The 14,710-nt window shown below is 40.3% G+C and overlaps 1 protein-coding gene across 2 annotated transcripts in view; it reads right to left on the minus strand.

Annotated features, from left to right (window-relative positions):
* ZNF407 (zinc finger protein 407) overlaps positions 1 to 14,710 on the minus strand; it is a 740,003-nt gene that overhangs the window by 664,440 nt on the left and 60,853 nt on the right. The gene's annotated exons all lie outside the window — the stretch shown is intronic.

Raw genomic sequence — 14,710 nt, forward strand, 5'->3', positions numbered from 1 at the left:
GTGCAGTGTATATTTACATATACACAGGTGCTTCTCACAAAATTAAAATATCATCAAAAATGGATTTCAGTTCTTCAATACAAAAAGTGAAACTCATATTATATAGAGTCATTACACACAGAGTGTGATCTATTTCAAGTGTTTATTTCTGCTAATGTTGATGATTCTGGCTTACAGCCAATAAAAACCCAAAAGTCATTATCTCAGTGAATTAGAATAATTAACAAAAAAAAAACACCTGCAAAGGCTTCCTAAGTGTTTAAAAAGGTCCCTTAGGCTATGTGCCCACGTAGCGATTTTTAAGCGTTTTTGCCGCGATTTTCGGCGCGAAAACGCTTAAAAATCGTGTACAGAACGCCTGCCATGCATTCCTATGGCATTCCGCACATGCTGTGCTAATGCTGCGCTTTTTTCCGCGGCGGATTCGCATCGCGGAAAAAATTGCAGCATGCTCATTCTTTTGTGCGGAATCGCAAAGAATTGCTGCGATTCCGCACCCATAGGAATGCATGAGAATCGCTTACTTCCCGCATGTGGCTATGCCCACCATGCGGGAAGTTAAGCGTCTCATGTGCGGTTGGTACCCACAGTGTGGAGGAGAGGAGTCTGTCCTCCAGGCCCTGGGTACCATACCCCTGTAAAAAAAGAATTAAAAATAAAAAATCGTGGTATATTTACCTTCCGATGTCCCGCGCTGCCATCCCGGCCTAAGCGTTCCCAGTAATGCCTTGCGGCAAGGTCCTGTGATGACGTGGTCTCGCGAGATCGCTATAGTAACGCGAGACTACGTCATCACAGGTCTCGCAAGGCATTACTGGGAACGCTGAGGCCCGGGAATGCAGCGCGGGACGCCGGAAGGTAAATATACCCCGATTTTTTATTTTTTTTTAGCATTTTAACATCCTATCTTTTACTATTGATGCCGCATAGGCGGCCTCAATAGTAAAAACCTGGTCACACTCGTCAAACACTATGTTTGACGAGTGTGACCAACCTGTCAATCACTTTCCAAGCGATGCTTCAAATCGCTTGGAAAGTGCTTGAATATCGCACGCGAAAATCGCGGCAAAATCGCGATCATAATCGCGGTAAAATCGCACGGAAAAAAACGCGAGATTTCTGGGAAGGAGTCTGGTTTTTAGTGAGCGTTTTAAAACGCTACGTGGGCCCACAGCCTTAGTCTGTTTCAATAGGCTTCACAATCATGAGGAAGACTGCTGACTTGACAGATGTCCAGAAGGCAGTCATTGACACACATCACAAGGAGGGTAAGCCACAAAAGCTCACTGCTAAAGAAGCTGGCTGTTCAGAGTGCTGTATCCAAGCATATTAATGGAAAGTTGAGTGGAAGGAAAAAGTGTGGCAGAAAAAGGTGCACAAGCAACTGGGATAACCGCAGCCTTGAAAGGATTGTTAAGAAAAGGACATTCAAATATTTGGTGGAGATTCACAAGGAGTGGACTGCTGTTGGAGTCATTGCTTCAAGAGTCACCACACACAGACGTATCCAGAACATGGGCTACAAGTGTCGCATTCCTTGTGTCAAGCCACTCATGACCAATAGACAATGCCAGAAGCGTCTTACCTGGGGCAACGAGAATAAGAACTGGACTGTTGGTCAGTGGTCCAAGGTGTTGTTTTCAGATGAAAGTAAATTTTGCATTTCATTTGGAAAACAAGATCCCAGAGTCTGTAGGATGAGTGGAGAGGCACACAATCCAAACTGCTTGAGGTCTAGTGTGAAGTTTTCACAATCAGTGATGGTTTGGGGAGCCATGTCATCTGCTGGGGAAGGTCCACTGTGTTCTATCAAGACAAAAGTCAGCGCAGTGGTCTGCCAGGAAAGTTTAGAGCACTTCATGTTTCCCTCTGCTGACATGCTTTGTGGAGATGGAAATTTCATTCTCCAGCAGGACTTGCACCTGTCTACACTGCCAAAAGTGCCAATACCCGTTTTAAAACCAACAGTATCACTGTTCTTGATTGGCCAGCAAACTTGCCTGACCTTGACCCCATAGAGAATCTATGGGGTATTCTCAAGAGGAAAATGAGAGACCCCAGACCCAACAACGCAGACGAGCTGAAGGCTGCTATCCAAGCAACCTGGGCTTCCATAACAACTCAGCAGTACCACAGGCTGATTGCCTCCATGCCACGCCACATTGATGCAGTAATTGATGCAAAAGAAGCCCCGACCAAGTATTGAGTGCATTTACTGAACATACATTTCAGTAGGTCAATATTTCGGATTTTAAAATCATTTTTCAAGCTGGTGTTATAAAGTATTCTAATTTACTGAGATAATGACTTTTGGGTTTTCATTGGCTGTAAGCCATAATCATCAACATTAGCAGAAATAAACACTTGAAATAGATCACTCTGTCTGTAATGACTCTATATAATATATGAGTTTCACTTTTTGTATTGAAGAACTGAAACAAATTAACTTTTTGATGATACTCAAATTTTGTGAGAAACACCTGTATCATATTCACATAGTGAAGACTCAAGGAACAAAAAGGGCTAGAAGACAAATTTTAAGTGTCATTCACCGAGTGATCTGTATTTCATAACATGTGCATACATGGTCTATAACCAGAGAAACTAAGGTTTTCACGGATACCACAAGCACCCAAAATAACCTATAGGGCTGCTCACACGTCCACGGTTTTACAAAACCGTGTGCCCTTGCAAACCACATGGAGACAAGTCCATTTTTCTCCAACAGCATCGATTACAAGTGCCAACGCAAATGTATCCGTGTGCTGTAGGTGTTTAACACAGCAACGTATAGGAGAAGCTTTGAAATTTAATTCTTTATCCATGCAGGAAAAACATTTCTGTCCACACATATGAAAAAAATTAACACCTAGATGACACACCGATGACACAGATACTAGTTTTTCAGGTACGTATTTTAAACGAATGTGTGAAAGAGGCCTAAGGCTACGTTCAGTATTTGGTCAGTATTTCACATCATTATCTGTAAGCCAAAACCAGGAGTGGGTGATAAATACAGAAGTGGTGACGTGTTTCTATTATACTTTTCCTCTGATTATTCCTCTCCTGGTTTCGGCTTACAGATACTTATGTAAAATACTGACCAAATACTGAATGTGTGAACGTGGCCTATAGCTGTATTACCGAGACCAAATAAGTTTTGCTTCAAGTAAGGAAAGTGAGGTCCTACAGAAACTGGTAACCAAGTGCAGTGACTATTGGGACGAAGCTTTGGCTGAAGTAGACTAAAGTACTGAAAGCTAAAATCATAACCAAGTGGATTTCCACACTGAATTTAACACCCAACAGATTAACAGAAATGGTCTGGAAATTGACTCTATAAAAAGATTTTAAAATGGTTGTGTCCTGTTCATAAATGGGTAAAATTGCAAAAATAAGCAACTTTTCAATTTACCCTTTATTAAAAATCCTATCCATTCTCAAAAACGGAGAGATTTGTAATTTTATAGCCTACTGCTCATTGCCATGGTTACCAGCGACCATGTAATCTTTGATTACATAGGCAAGGAGTACATGGCATGACCCGGCCCTTTGCGTTATAGGTTGCTTGCATCGCTCCAAAGCTTGCAAGATCGTTGGATCCAACCAGCCTCTATCCCACTTCGTTTCTCCCATCCCTTCTACTAGCAGCCTGGAAAAAACTGGATCAAACTGAAAAGTCTGGACCAGCAGAGCAACCATGCTGCTAGTCTGAACTGTCGAGCTTCAGGAGTGCACCGCGGCAAAGCAGGAAGTAGAGAGCCGGGTGAGGTGGGCTTCCGAAGAGTCATCACAAGTCAACCCCATTAAAAGCTCTGTCTTTAGATTTTATAACCCAGGTATGAATATATGAACAGCTTCATTCCATAAAGTGAGACTTAGGAGTGAGATATATTTTAACCACTATTAAAGAAATTACTAAGTAATAAGAAACACTGTACGAATATCTCCTGGATAAGGGTGCAGTTCTGAAGCGGTGTCCCAACTTTCCAACATTTCATATTGGCACGGTTATTTCAGATTTTTCCTGTCACACAGCGAGGGTGATTCATCACTCTGCTATTGTAATGACATGCAATGTGTGAATATACTGTGGATAAAATATTATGCCTTTACGACTGTTTTATAGCCCAGAATTTATGATTATTCTGGAAACTAGAAGTATTGACATTTTGGCCATTATTTATTTTGAGCACAAACTTTATTATTGGATGCCATGCATTGGGCAGATATATGAAACAAGATAGAACTGGTGTGATTAACTGGTTATTTTACAGCAGACTGGAGGTAAAAAGGGCAATGGATCAACACCCTGTATAAGTTTGTAAGGTCAAGGTTCATGCGATGAGAAAAATGGGATTAGATTAGCTTATTGTTACCTAGCAAATACAAAAATCCTACATATTTAGCATAGCGAGTCGCCCCGGTGCAATATATCACACTGTGAAATATCTCATCTGTAAGGTTAGCTTGCTTCGTGACATGCTCCGATAGCTTCAGGGAGCCTCCTTCCACATGTAGGATTTGTAATAAGTATACATGGAGGACATGCCAAGACCAAATTTACCCTGTAGCTGATCAGCAGAACACACTGCGAGCCCTTGGAAAGAAGACTAGCCTCCAAAAACGGCTTGTTGAAATGAAGTCTTACGTCAAATTTGCGAGTCTTACATTTTAATGTAATTCCCAAAAGCGGACGAAAAATGAAGCATTTAATTTCAATCTTTGAAAAGAAATAAAAAAGTCAACAGTACTAAGCATGGGCAGACAAGGGTGAATATTTCACAGTTCAATGACAATGAGGCTAGATCTCTTAATACTTCCATTTCTAGCAAGCAGAAGTAGATGTAAAATATATTTAGCACCTGAATGGTTATATCTAGTCAGCTTTATATGTTTAAATGTCAAAAGCAGGTTGGGACTGCAGCTAACAGCAATCACATCCCATCAATCACACACAGAAACTCCAGTTTATTTAAACGATGCCGATAAAACTAAATTAATCATTAATTTGGTGACATTCTAAATTGTCATTGTGCAGTGCAAAAAGGGCTAATGCAAATTGTATAAAAATAGAAAAGGAATATCTTCCTAGACAAGGAGGCTGACAAAAACGCAGCGTGACTTCAGTGCATCTCACAGATTTTCGACTAACATATATTAAACTGTTGAGTGCCTATATCTACTGGCATCAAATACGTATTATCAAGAGAGTTGGGAATACGATTTTTTTTATGTACACAGGGTAACTTTACCTGATGACCTGCAATTCTGCTCTAGTGGACTGGGAATTTAAAGAGTTGTCCACTACTTGGACAACCTCTTCTTGATCTAAATGTTTGGCCCCGATAAACAAAAAAAAACAAAAAAAAAAAAAAACACTATACCCACCTCCCGTGTCGATGTCATTCCAGTAGTGTCAGCACTCGTGGAACTGGGGCTCTCATGCGGCTGTTGTGACATGTGATCCCGGCTCCCAATCAGCGCCGGCGTCACTGTCCCCACCTTGAAACAAATCAAACATGAAGATGAAGCCCAAACTGCAGCTACTCTCTCACTCCCTCATCCTGTTCAATTTGACAGGTGGTGGGGACAGTGATGCCAGCAGTGATTGGACGCCAGGGTCACATGTCACAACAGCAGCATCGGAGCCATGGGGAGAGTGAGAGTAGGCACCACGGGAACTGCGCCAGCATGGGAGGTTAGTCTAAGGTGTTTTATACTATCGAGGCTAAGCATGGTATAGGAGAAGAAGTTGTCCAGGTAGTGGACAACTTTTTTTTTTTTTTTAAACTACTTCTAGACGGCCCATAGACTATAAACCTATGGACAGTCCACCCTTCCCTTTGCCCTGACGTTCTAAAATGTCAATGCAGAGTAAGCAGCATGCAGGATATTGTGCAGCTGTGGGGGCAGGGGGAGAGAATGTCAGACACAGCCAGACTACCCACAAAGAAGATCATCATATTTATCATCATGTTTACCTTTATAGTTATATAAACAAGCTGAACCAGTGTTTGTGTATACAGATTCAGACTCAAAAATCATGTGATCACTGGGTGTAGGGAGGGACCAGTGGCTGCTGGGTCCAGTCACCTCCACAGGTAGGAGAATTCACTTTCTCTTTAACTAAGGCGAATATACCAGCCTCAGTAACAGGGGAAATCAGCAATACAAATAATGTATTAATACTATAAAATGACCCCAAAGCTTTAGGGTTTGTGCATACGTTGCGGATTCTGCTGTGGATTTTTCAGTGCGGATTTTGCTAAATCTGCAGGTAAAATGCTTGTGTTTTACCTGCGGATTCCTATAATAATACACACACTGGGGTAAAAGAGAATCACCAATTAACCCCAAAGGAAGCAAACCAACTGCACATGTAAAATACAATTTTATTGGGTATCAAAATATTATTTTTATAAAAATTACAGACTACATAAAGATTTACTCATAACTTACCCCAACGGGGAAAATTGCACAGACCATCATCCAGAGAAAATAATCCTTCTAATAGTAATGCATATATATAAAATAAAATGTATAGACACACACCATAATGTATGAAAAAATGCAATCAATATATCAAAAATCATGCATAACTTCTGGAATGAGACATAATATCAACACCATATCTAATCATTATAGCAACATGATAAAAAAGAAACAATCATTTGACACAACCATCATTAAACGCCATTGCAGCATGAGCTTAAGTATATATAATAACACACCATAAGGTATGAAAAAGTGCAATAAATATTTCAAAAGCCCTGCATAGCTTCTAGAATAAAACTTTATTATTTATTATTATTATTATTAAAACACTTTTCTCTTTATTCGTCATTTTTTATTCTTTTCTTCACGCGATATAAATGTATAATTGCAACCTATACTTTTGTAGCAGTAAGGATTTGTTATTTGAAGATAGTGCGCATGCACGGTCTGCACTCCGCGTACTTCCTACAGCGCTGTTATAATGGCGTGGGGATCTTTGCATAGGATGACAAACATCACCATATCTTGGTTGAAAGGTTATTATTACTTAGATCGCCTTGGTTTTGATATTTTAGGGTGTTTCGGATCTTCTTAAGCACATGTCGCACAGGCGCTTAATGATAGCTGGATTAGATCGTTTCTCCCTTATTATGCTGTTATAATGGCTAAATATGGTACTGGCAGTATGTTTTTTATTCTAGAAGCTATGCAGGGCTTTTGAAATATTTATTGCACTTTTCATACCTTATGGTGTGTTATTATATATACTTAAGCTCATGCTGCATTGGCGTTTAATGATGGTTGTGTCAGATTGTTTCGTTTTTATCATGTTGCTATAATGATTAGATATGGTGTTGATATTATGTCTCATTCCAGAAGTTATGCATGGTTTTTGATATATTGATTGCATTTTTTCATACATTATGGTGTGTGTCTATACATTTTATATTATATATATGCATTACTATTAGAAGGATTATTTTCTCTGGCTGATGGTCTGTGCAATTTTCCCCGTTGGGGTAAGTTATGAGTAAATCTTTATGTAGTCTGTAATTTTTATAAAAATAAGAATCTTTTGATACCCAATAAAAATGTATTTTACATGTGCAGTTGGTTCGCTTCCTTTGGGGTTAATTGGTGATTCTCTTTTACCCCAGTGTGTGTATCATTGTGCTTGAAGTGCCAATAATAATTTTAAGGACACTCCAGTGTTTGGATTCCTATAATAGTAACATAGTTATTAAGGTTGAAGGGAGACTTTAAGTCCATCTAGTTCAACCCATATCCTGTCCTAACTTGCCCTATCACGTTGATCCAGAGGAAGGCCAAAAAAAAACCCATGTGGCAAACAGTAGGCTTCACATTGGGGAAAAAAATTCTTTCCCGCCTCCACATACGGCAATCAGACTAGCTCCCTGGGTCAACGCAATATTAAGGACACTAGTGTATATACCCTGTAATATTATACTTTTCAAGAAAGGCATCCAGGCCCTTCTTAAATTTTAGTAGGGAATCACTCATTACAACATCATATGGCAGAGTTCCATAGTCTCACTGCTCTTACAGTAAAGAATCCGCGTCTGTGAATATGCTTAAACCTTCTTTCCTCCAGACGTAGAGGATGCCCCCTTGTCCCCGTCACAGGTCTAAGAAAGTTCTTTGTATTGTCCCCGCATATATTTATACATTGTAATAAGATCACCCCTAAGCCTTCGATTCTCCAAACTAAATAACCCCAAGTGTAATAACCTGTCTTGGTATTGCAGACCCCCTTGTTCCCTAATAACCTTGGTCGCTCTTCTCTGCACCCGCTGCAGTTCAGCTATGTCTTTCTTATACACCGGAGACCAGAACTGTACACAGTATTCTAAGTGTGGTCGCACTAGTGACTTACAGTGGGGCAAAAAAGTATTTAGTCAGTCAGCAAGAGTGCAAGTTCCACCACTTAAAAAGAGGAGAGGCGTCTGTAATTTACATCATAGGTAGACCTCAACTATGGGAGACAAACTGAGAAAAAAAATCCAGAAAATCACATTGTTTGTTTTTTTTTCATTTTATTTGCATATTATGGTGGAAAATAAGTATTTGGTCAGAAACAAAATTTCATCTCAATACTTTGTGATATATCCTTTGTTGGCAATGACAGAGGTCAAACGTTTTCTGTAAGTCTTCACAAGGTTGCCACACACTGTTGTTGGTATGTTGGCCCATTCCTCCATGCAGATCTCCTCTAGAGCAGTGATGTTTTTGGATTTTCGCTTGGCAACACGGACTTTCAACTCCCTCCAAAGGTTTTCTATAGGGTTGAGATCTGGAGACTGGCTAGGCCACTCCAGGACCTTGAAATGCTTCTTACGAAGCCACTCCTTCGTTGCCCTGGCGGTGTGCTTTGGATCATTGTCATGTTGAAAGACCCAGCCACGTTTCATCATCAATGCCCTTGCTGATGGAAGGAGGTTTGCACTCAAAATCTCACGATACATGGCCCCATTCATTCTTTCATGTACCCGGATCAGTCGTCCTGGCCCCTTTGCAGAGAAACAGCCCCAAAGCATGATGTTTCCACCACCATGCTTTACAGTAGGTATGGTGTTTGATGGATGCAACTCAGTATTCTTTTTCCTCCAAACACGACAAGTTGTGTTTCTACCAAACAGTTCCAGTTTGGTTTCATCAGACCATAGGACATTCTCCCAAAACTCCTCTGGATCATCCAAATGCTCTCTAGCAAACTTCAGACGGGCCCAGACATGTACAGGCTTAAGCAGTGGGACACATCTGGCACTGCAGGATCTGAGTCCATGGTGGCGTAGTGTGTTACTTATGGTAGGCCTTGTTACATTGGTCCCAGCTCTCTGCAGTTCATTCACTAGGTCCCCCGCGTGGTTCTGGGATTTTTGCTCACCGTTCTTGTGATCATTCTGACCCCACGGGGTGGGATTTTGCGTGGAGCACCAGATCGAGGGAGATTATCAGTGGTCTTGTATGTCTTCCATTTTCTAATTATTGCTCCCACAGTTGATTTCTTCACTCCAAGCTGGTTGGCTATTGCAGATTCAGTCTTCCCAGCCTGGTGCAGGGCTACAATTTTGTTTCTGGTGTCCTTTGACAGCTCTTTGGTCTTCACCATAGTGGAGTTTGGAGTCAGACTGTTTGAGGGTGTGCACAGGTGTCTTTTTATACTGATAACAAGTTTAAACAGGTGCCATTACTACAGGTAATGAGTGGAGGAAAGAGGAGACTCTTAAAGAAGAAGTTACAGGTCTGTGAGAGCCAGAAATCTTGATTGCTTGTTTCTGACCAAATACTTATTTTCCACCATAATATGCAAATAAAATGAAAAAAAAACAGACAATGTAATTTTCTGGATTTTTTTTTCTCAGGTTGTCTCCCATAGTTGAGGTCTACCTATGATGTAAATTACAGACGCCTCTCATCTTTTTAAGTGGTGGAACTTGCACTATTGCTGACTGACTAAATACTTTTTTGCCCCACTGTATATAGAGGTAAAATTATGTTCTCCTCATGAGCATCTATGCATCTTTTAATGCATCCCATTATTTTATTTGCCTTTACAGCAGCTGCCTGACACTGGCCACTAAATGTGAGTTTGTCGTCCACCCATACACCCAGGGTCTTTTTCAGTGACAGTTTTGCCCAGTGTTTTACAATTAAGCACATAATTATACATCTTATTCATTCTACCCAAGTGCATGACCTTACATTTATCCCCATTAAAGCTCATTTGCCATTTATCAGCCCAAGCTTCTAGTTTACATAAATCCTCCTGTAATATAAAATTGTCCTCCTCTGTATTGATTACCCTGCAGAGTTTAGTGTCATCTGCAAATATTGAAATTCTACTCTCTATGCCCCCTACGAGGTCATTAATAAATATGTTAAAAAGAAGCGTGCCCAAAACTGACCCCCGTGGTACCCCACTGCTAACCGTGACCCAGTCCGAGTGTGCTCCATTAATAACCACCCTTTGTCTCCTATCCCTGAGCCAGCTCTTAACCCACCTACACATATTTTCCCCTATCCCCATTGTTCTCATTTTATGTATCAACCTTTTGTGTGGCACCTTATCAAAAGCTTTTGAAAAGTTCATATACACCACGTCCACTGCATTCCCTTGGTCCAGTCTGGAACTTACCTCTTCATAAAAGCTTATCAGATTAGTCTGACAGGAACGGTCCCTTGTAAACCCATGTTAATATTGGGCCATGAGGTTATTCTTCTCCAGATACTCCAGTATAGTATCTCTTAGAAAACCCTCCAGGATTTTACCCACAGTTGAGGTTAAACTTACTGGCCTATAACTTCCGAGTTCAGTTTTTGTCCCCTTTTTGAATATTGGCACCACATTTGCTAATGGAAGAGGTGTAAAAACGCAGCAGAATCCACACAAAGAATTGGCATGCTGCAGATTCAAAACCGCAGCAAATCTGCACGGAAAAATCCGCAGCATGTGCACAGCGTTTTTTTTTTTACATTGAAAATAATGGTACTGTACAACGCAGGAGAATCTGCTGCGGATCCGCAGGGCCAAATCCGCTGCGGATCCGCAGCAGAATCCGCAACGTGTGCACATACCCTCAAAAAGGACTATGTCAACACAGAATAACTGTTCAAACCAAGTAAAGGCGCTCAATGATACACAAAAGTATGGCCAAATATTTAAGTGCAACTTCCTACCTGCTTGCTCCCTTCATTCTCTACCCCCCCCTCTTCTTTGATTGACAGCTATGGCACTAGAGCCAAGAAAAGGGCAGACATGGATGGAAAACAAGCAAGAGTGAATGAGCACTTAAATGTTTGACCACACATTTCTGCACCAAGCACTCTTGGTTTGATCATTCTGTGCTGACAGACTCCCCTTTAAGGCCTAATGGTGGTACAGTGTATGAAATAAATGAAAACAGAAAAATAAGAAAATAAATAATAGAAAGAAAAAAAAAAAAAAGGTACTACCAGTAGAGATGAGCAAATTTGTTCGGATTCGGTTCCAAATCCGATCGGAATTGAATATTGTTTTTGCAATATTCGTCGAACACAGCCAAACGTCATTAGAGTAAATGGGAGCAGAAACTACCAAATATGTTCAGAACCGATCATACTCACGAATAGTGTTCAAATATGGCTCGAATGTCAGAATTAGATTCGGGGACAAAAGCTGAACAAATTCGCTCATCTCTAACTACCAGTTTGAATTGCCGTTTCTAGCTCCTCCACCATTGACAAAATATTTCCAATGTATAAAAATAATTTCTACGTAAAAGGAAACACAATTTGAAACGTTTTAGACGGCTTATGTAGTCGTAAAATAAATAGTTAAAGAAAATGTGAAAAAGTCACATTACTTTTTTGACAATTTCTCCCAGATATCAGCAAAAAAAATAAAAAAATCTACAAATCACATAAAATTTATGCACCATATATGGGGAAAAAGGCAAAAATAAATTGGAATATGTGAATGTGAAAAAATTAAAAGCACACTTATGATAAAACCCAAAAATTCAATGTGCCTAGTCAAAAACAGAAAAGGCGGGCAACATGGTGAAGGGCGATAAATTCAACACATGCTTAAAAAAATGATACTAAAGAAGTATGCACTAGATGAGGACCTAAAAGATACACAAATATTGTATTAAATAAAAAATTAAAATCCGTTAGAAATACAGAAGGCGTATCCAAACAAATTGGTGTGCCCATAATAGAACAGTCACAAAGAAACTTTGCCACGCTCAATATACAGTCATATGTTAAAGTTTGGGCACCCCTATTAATGTTAACCTTTTTTCTTTATAACAATTGTGGTTTTTGCAACAGCTATTTCAGTTTCATATATCTAATAACTGATGGACTCAGTTATATTTCTGGATTCAAATGAGGTTTATTGTACTAACAGAAAATGTGCAATCTGCATTTAAACAAAATTTGACCGGTGCAAAAGTATGGGCACCCTTATCATTTTCTTGATTTGAACACTCCTAACTACTTTTTACTGACTTCCTGAAGCACTAAATTGGTTTTGTAACCTCATTGAGCTTTGAACTTCATAGCCAGGTGTATCAAATCATGAGAAAAGGTATTTAAGGTGGCCACTTGCAAGTAGTTCTCCTATTTGATTCTCCTATGAAGAGTGGCATCATGGGCTCCTCAAAACAACTCTCAAATGATCTGAAAACAAAGATTATTCAACATAGCTTTTCAGGGGAAGGATACAAAAAGTTGTCTCAGAGATTTAACCTGTCAGTTTCCACTGTGAGGAACATAGTAAGGAAATGGAAGAACACAGGTACAGTTCTTGTTAAGCCCAGAAGTGGCAGGCAAAGAAAAATATCAGAAAGGCAGAGAAGAAGAATGGTGAGAACAGTCAAGGACAATCCACAGACCACCTCCAAAGACCTGCAGCATCATCTTGTGCAGATGGTGTCACTGTGCATCGGTCAACAATACAGCGCACTTTGCACAAGGAGAAGCTGTATGGGAGAGTGATGCGAAAGAAGCCGTTTCTGCAAGCACGCCACAAACAGAGTCGCCTGAGGTATGCAAAAGCACATTTGGAAAAGCCAGTTACATTTTGGAAGAAGGTCCTGTGGACTGATGAAACAAAGATTGAGTTGTTTGGTCATACAAAAAGGCATTATGCATGGAGGCTAAAAAACACAGCATTCCAAGAAAAACACTTGCTACCCACAGTAAAATTTGGTGGAGGTTCCATCATGCTTTGGGGCTGTGTGGCCAATGCCGGCACCGGGAATCTTGTTAAAGTTGAGGGTCGCATGGATTCAACTCAGTATCATCAGATTCTTGACAATAATGTGCAAGAATCAGTGACGAAGTTGAAGTTACGCAGGGGATGGATATTTCAGCGAGACAATGATCCAAAACACCGCTCCAAATCTACTCAGGCATTCATGCAGAGGAACAATTACAATGTTCTGGAATGGCCATCCCAGTCCCCAGACCTGAATATCATTGAACATCTGTGGGATGATTTGAAGCGGGCTGTCCATGCTCGGCGACCATCAAACTTAACTGAACTGGAATTGTTTTGTAAACAGGAATGGTCACAAATACCTTCATCCAGGATCCAGGAACTCATTAATAGCTACAGGAAGCGACCAGAGGCTATTATTTTTGCAAAAGGAGGATCTACAAAATATTAATGTCACTTTTATGTTGAGGTGCCCATACTTTTGCACCGGTCAAATTTTGTTAAAATGCAGATTGCACATTTTCTGTTAGTACAATAAACCTCATTTGAATCCAGAAATATAACTGAGTCCATCAGTTATTAGATATGAAACTGAAATTGCTGTTGCAAAAACCAAAATTGTTATAAAGAGAAAAGGTTAACATTAATAGGGGTGCCCAAACTTTAACATATGACTGTAATTAATATGGTCACCAATTTTAATTCTAGTCCACTGATCCAGGCTTCTATGAAGGGGCATACTTGGTCTGGGACAATGTTTACGTAGGTGTTATGTGTGAAAATATTAAATACCGCGGCCCAAGGTTTCCTACTGAACATTTCTGAGATGATCATTTGCCTCAGCTAATTTCTCTTCTTGCCCATTATTCTTTCTGAAGCTACCCTAGGAAAGCAGTGGACTTGCAACCCAGCTACTCACATGACGAGAAGTAAAATGTTAAAACAGGCCAAATTCTTTTAGCGCACCGTAGTCCAAATCCGATGGTCATGAGCCCTTTGTAGACTAGGGACAACATGGTCACTTTATCCGGTCAATGGCTACACCACTCTACAGCAAGCAAGCATAGAAATTCCATGCTGCAGCTAGCAGTGATGTGCTGTCCGTCCTTAGCCCTCATTTGTTAGGTACAAACCACTACATACTGGGAAGATCATTCAAAATTCAGTTGTGGAGCTGCTCTGACCTAGTCATCCAGCCAGCACGATTTGGCCCTTGCCAGAGGCATTCAGGTCCTTTGCGCTTGTTCCTTTTTCCTGCTTTCAATACATCAACTTCAAAAACTCACTGGTCTCACTCCCTTAACAAGTACCAAAATAACGAGATACTCCATGTTTGCTACTTCATCAGTCTTAAAGTTATGGCTGATCAGTGTATGAAAAAATTACAATTGATTTGGAAGTACCGGTAATTTTTCATGGCCCCTACCAACCCGTCCATACACTATATCTTGGAACAAACTGTGATGACCAAGTAGTAAAAGTGATCTC

The sequence above is a fragment of the Dendrobates tinctorius genome, unplaced genomic scaffold (assembly GCF_039654945.1).
Source record: "Dendrobates tinctorius isolate UK_male_01 unplaced genomic scaffold, ASM3965494v1 ptg000004l, whole genome shotgun sequence".
NCBI lineage: Eukaryota > Metazoa > Chordata > Amphibia > Anura > Dendrobatidae > Dendrobates > Dendrobates tinctorius.